The following is a 6,317-nucleotide window of genomic DNA, read 5'->3' on the forward strand; positions in this document are numbered from 1 at the left end:
GTTACTTACATAACACATGAGTCACTGAATGCTAGGCCTCCTTTACGGGGAGACTAATGTGTTAAATGGTAGTAGGAAAGCACACAAAATTTAATCTGACTTCCTTTTAGCACAAATTTGAATTATCACTCACATACAGATTGAGTTACTCTTGTGCAAGGTACCCTGTTTTGGCACACCTCAGCAAATAATTTGGGGTAAAAAAGGGAAAAAACTAGAAATCAGGAATTAGCTTTTCTCTTACATCTTGGCCAAGGTACATAACTTCTCTGCCCCTTTTGGCACATACGACATAAGAGATCTTTGTTTCTACAGCAGCAGCCTATAGAGATGCATGACAAGAAAATCTCAAAGTAACAAAACTTGGTGGCATGAAGGGACAGAAATCCTGGGAAACAACAGGGACTATGAAGAGGAAGACCTAGGAGAGGATGAACAGATTTTTCCCATGGTCACATAAGGAAGCTAAGAAGAGAATACAGATTTCCCCAATTTCCAGCCATGTCCTTTTTCTTTCCCTAACGCTGTGAGACATAGGAAAGTTTGTAATGCACACAGGCTCTGCCAGACGTGGAAAATCCTGTTATTTTTATATGGCCAGTACAAAGCCAGGCCCATAAGCAGTACAGAATAATTTTGTCTCAAACCTACGAAGTAGCCCAAGTCTTTCCTAGGATCCCAGTATACTTTATTGCTAGCTATTGCACGTGTACAATGGCACACTGAGTGCCTGCTGCAGATCGCACTGTCATGAATTTGCTCTGCATAAGGCCCTACAAGGGCAACAAATAGAGCTCATACTTTTGACAGTGCTGAAGCCAGTTACAATTGCAATTTGAGTTGCAATTTTTATTATGACCTGACGAGCACTCATTAAAACTGAGAGGATAAACTGTTCTGTTTAAAGTACTTCCTTGTACAGGCACTCAAGATACAGAATGCAGGAAATCTTAGTTCTGAAACTTCTCTTCATCTTTCCTTATGTGTCCAATTCAAAAATTCATATATTGTTTTACTGAATTTTCTTTAATTTGATGCTATTATTGATTTAACAAGATTTAATTTAGGGGAAGTCAAAGCAAAAAAGCACGTGGTTATTTCAAAATACAAAGCACTGAAGAGAGAAATAAGAAACATGCAGAGGAACTCAGCCAGTTCCACCAGAAAGGCAAGAATAAAATTCAGCAGTGAAGCATGAAGGACCTTGCAGCATAGAGATCAGCACAACTGGAAGCACTGTCTGGCAGAGGAGGGTTGTTGAGGTCTGGTTCTGCTGCCCTAGGGAGAGCGTGGCTAACAGGCACTGGCATTCCCTCTAAGCGCGTGGGAATGACGCTGGGTCAAACCCATCGCTTGCGTACTTCCTGTGGCAAACTGTAGCCACTCACAAAGAGTGGCATTAGTCATTAGCTAATCATGCCCACTGTATTCTTTGTGAACCATCCATTTCCCTGAATTTCTTTCAAGATCACATTCTTACCACAGTCCTCTGGAAAAGCAAGTCTCTGAAAAAAGATCAAATAACTAAAACCTTTATTAAAGGCTTTTTTGAAACTAAGTTTTCTCCTTTGCAGATAAAATGGAAACATCATTTCTTTCAGGTCACCACAGGGACAGAGCACTGTACATCCATCAGTAACACCCTATTCCTTGTCAGAGTCAGATGTGCCTCTGTTTTTTCCAGATCTTTGTTACTGCTATGAAAAATTTGTCATTTATAGTTTTCCCTTTTCTTTCTTCTTTTCAGAGTAACATTGCTAAAGGAAATTTCAAATCTGACAGCAGACCAGATTAAAGAAATAAATAGCAGAATGCAATAGTTCTTCTGTTCCCACTGAACTAAAACAATTCAGCCCAGCAACTTCTGCCCTTCCAGGCTGCCAAGGATGAGCAACATCAGCATAGCTGTTTAAAGCTGGGACTGCATACTTTGCAATCTTCAGAGCCAAGAGAATAAATGTGGGCATCTCTAGACGCTTTACTTGGAGTAGTAGTTGTTTACTTTTAAGCTGGACCACTGTCATGGTGAATTCCTCAAAAACCCAAAGGTTAACTTGCTTTTCATAGTTATGCATTAAAGAAAAAAAAAAGAATTTTATTCTTTCCTGGGAGAGTTCTGACCTTTTATTCATGTATATTTTTCAAATTCTGCATTTCATTGTTTATGCTCCAAGCTAGAATGTCACAAGCTATCTTAGCACAGAGCAGACCTACACAGCCTAGCAAGGGTAAGCCAAGGAGAGCAGGTGGAAGGGGGTGGGGATTTCCAATGTGGTGGATCAAGGTAATGGGTTTCCTTAGTCACATCTGCTGTGACATCTGGGATGTACAGAACAACTTTCCTTTACTTCCTCAAAGCTTTTGAAACAAACCAACCGCCCTCGTGATATGACGTTAGGATGGAAGCATATGATTTCATAACCCTATGTGAGGTTAGAACCGTGGACTGAAGTCAAAGAATTACCTCATCAAGCTTCAAAATAGGTAGATCAAAATCTGAACATCACAAATGATTTCTTGTCTGTCTGATGGATTGTTTCTGAACGTAAAAAGGTACTGGAGGTTACATCAATAATCCCTGCTATTGTCATGATGACTCACAGGAGGATCAGAGCATTGCACTGACACCTACTGACTCAGCATCCCCTGCTGCTGTACGGTGTTTGTGTCAGTGCTGATGCAATACTGTTTTGCTTCCATGTTAATCTTTGAAGTTGTGAGATCCCATATATCTTCAAGCTTCCTTTGTAGAAAGTGGGACATGCCAAGAGATTGCCTAAATAACCAAAATCTCTTCTCTCTTCCTGATCAAGAGCCTTTGTACCACTGTTTCCTTCCAGAAAGAAATTAGGAATTTTGAAAGCTAGGATCTGAGGAGAAAATATGGGCTGCTCTCCCAGTGATGCTGAGAACAGTTCAGGAACTGGACATATCACATTGTTTCCCTCTATTTTGTGAATAAAGTATCTGCTTCTTGCTGATGCTAGGTCCACCTTTTCAGACACCAAGAAGCACTGGTTTGGCAGCAGACTCCAGTCTGTGGCTCCAACAGCCAACATGCATTTGAGTCAGGGGAAGAAAGAACATTCCTCACTGATAAAGACAGAAAGGCAGATTACAGATGTACTCAAGAACAATTTTTACCTGTTCAAAGTTCAGCCCTATTCATTTTGCTCATTAAGCAAAAACACTACATCATACTGCCTTAAGTCATGTCACATAGTTCCCTCCTAACACTATCCCAAAACTATTTTCCAAGACTTCAGTTTGCCTTTAGGTACCAAAGATTTTTCTTCTTTAAGCAAAACTGATGTCTTTCTTTTTTCTGTTTTATCTCCTCTGAGTTAAGAGTTATGGTTTTTAATAGTCTTAAATATTAAGTAAAGAGTAGTTCATAAGTAAAAAGAGAGGAATGGACCATAATACAACAGAGCCTGGCAGTTCTTTTCATACTGCCCTATTCCAAGCTGATGTAATGCAAAAGACCTAAAGAGCGGGGGGCTTCATTGGGTTAGAAGAACGGACTGAGCACTCACAGCTTTTATTCTAAAGCATTCAAGTGCCCCTTTTACTAAGGCCGAGCAAATAAAATGTGGGAAGTACACAACATAGTTTGGAAATCTATGCAGGACACAAGAATCTTGGTACTGTGACAGTTACAATTTTTTCTTGTGTAAAGGATTTATTTAAGGCCTCTTGGCACTTAGCAATTGAGCAGCACTAATATGTGAATTACTGGACAGTTGGACCACTTGATTCTATCAGATACAGTCAAAAACTTGCCCTTCAGAAAATCCACTCCATGTCTGTGTCTATGCAAAGTGCTCAGCAGTCCTACAGAAGAACTGGTACCAAGTAAAGCGAAAACCAGAAAGATCTCACAACTATTTACTCAGCTGGTAACTGTCTTCTCTTTTGGTCCTCCTTTTCCAATAGTCAGACCTTTAACTTTTACTGATGACGGAATTTTCTGAGTGCCTTCCAAGGGCAGTGAAAAGTACCCAAAGAACTGTTCAGAAGAAAATACACATAAACAGAACCAAAGCAATGTCCCTGATGGGCTGTGGGAAAGTGGGAGACTGGTAGGTAAACAACAAAAACCAACACAAAATCATGAAATGCATTGGTAAGTAGCTGGTGTCTAATGCTTTTTAGCTTGTGGGGACCACTGTGGAAAATTCTATAGCAGATCTGTATGCATGTGAACGTATAATGCAAGAGAGGTTTACGGGACATTGAACAAAACCAGAACGTACAGGGCATTCAGTATCAAGATAACAGTAATGAGATATTTATCTGTTATGTATCAGTAAACGTGAAAAGAAGTCCATTGCCTTGTAAGGGGCCTTGTAACTTTCTCCAGAGATCCTGTTTCCTTCACAATCCAGGCACTCCAACGTGATCTCTACAGGCCCAGCACTGGTCAGTGAAATCCCTACCACGGGGCACCTCCTGGTGCATCACGACGTGTGGCAAGTTGCTGCAGACTGAATCAGGTTTCCAAGGGAATTTGTTATTCCTTTTCTCAGGGCACTTAAAAACCTCACGGAGCATTCAGGCACACGGCAGTTCAGATGGAGAGCAACAAGAGATGTATGGGGGAAGGTTACACAGTGTTTTAAGAAGTAAAAGCTTTGTTCTATTTTCCAACATACATCAACTAAATATGTTTGTCTGATTAGTTTCATCTTGATAATAAATAAATAAGAATTGTTATTTTTCTGTACAATACTGTTCTCCTACAAACAGCAATATACCACCACAGTGTGTCATTATTAAAATAAGACAGTAAAGAAAGTTTGAAGTGAGATTTATAAGGCTCTGATAGAGAAGGACCCTACTATTCCAACAAAAATGTTATTCCTACCACGTAGGACAATACTTAACAAAAGAGAAGCTTAACTCCATCTCTCTCTGTGCCTGCCTTGCATATATTCAAATAATGGAAGACCATTCCATTACTCTAGTGCCCTGCCATGTATTTTGGGGTTTAGGAAATTCAGATGAAATGACTATGCTGGGCACATTCTTGATCTGCTTTAAAGGAAAAGAAAGGCTGGAAATCATATACAATACAAGTTATGACAAAATACATGAAAAATGTCTGGCAAAGAACAAATCCCAACAGAGATTCAAGATCCTCCCTTTGTTTCTGAAGTGCCTGAGATCTGGGAGGAACCACTGTATAAGCTGCATTTCATGGAACTGTATTTGCTGTTGTTTATATTCCCACACTTCAGATGTTTATTATCTCATCATTTCCTGTCATTCCCTTTGGGTTGAGCTGGGTCTTGGCTGTTGCTCTCAAGAGATGGGACACACTCCTGGTTATTACTAATACAAAAAAATATTTTCTTCTGATCTGTGCTGATGTTTCAAGCAAGTAATTTATGTATAGTGCATAACCTATATTCACATTAGAAACAAACAAACCGCCGCCACCATCAGGCACAGACAAGTTTAGGAGGTCAGGAAAGACACAGACCATGGGCAGTCCCTCCATGGCACAGGTACAGGCATACCTACACAGGCAAAGGCCAGAGGTACAAACCAAGCCTTCAAAATAGTGTCACCTCTGATATGAAAGAACATAGAAGAACATGCCTGAGGGTTCCAGTAAAAGCACTGAACCACCAAAAGACCTCTGAGTTAAAAAGAGATCCAAGCTGAAGACACAGAAGGTGACCCCACATGTCAGCTGTATTGCTGTTCCAAAGCAAAACAAACCGCTGTTCCAAGAGCCGCCGCAGAGCCCACACAGAACCCCATCTTCCTCCATTTGCCTGTTGCTGTAAGTGGCTGCCAGCAGGGTCTAGCTGAGCCTCAGATATTTCTGCAGCTGGTTAATTCTTTTCACCATTGATACTGATTTGTTTAGCATCAGGGATCCTCATCAAGATGTCACCATGAAGTCTAGATTACCAATGTGAAATTCTGAATAATCTGTTGCGAGAAGACTATTGGAATTTGGTTGGCCAAAATATTTCTTATATGTAGAGAGTAAAAGCTCTAAACTACAATTTTTGGCATAGGATGATAAGGCTATAGAGGAAAACATTGTTTTTCCAACATGGTCACATACTTATGCTGAAATGAGTATAAAACATCTTGCAGATAAAGGAAAACTCCAGTAACAGGAAGAACTTCTCAGTGCTGCATTTTCATTTTAAAAACTAAGTTTCAAAAAGTGACACGAAGCAATGAAACAATCCCAGTATGAAATTGAAAGAAAAACATTTTCCAGACAACTAAAAGAAGTTTATCAGACATGCCTGTATGGCATGCTTGTTAGAACTCTGTTTAAATGAAAGATGAAA

The sequence above is a fragment of the Lagopus leucura genome, unplaced genomic scaffold (genome assembly GCF_019238085.1).
Source record: "Lagopus leucura isolate 7727_CA_CO unplaced genomic scaffold, USGS_WTPT01 Super-Scaffold_100016, whole genome shotgun sequence".
Lineage (NCBI taxonomy): Eukaryota > Metazoa > Chordata > Aves > Galliformes > Phasianidae > Lagopus > Lagopus leucura.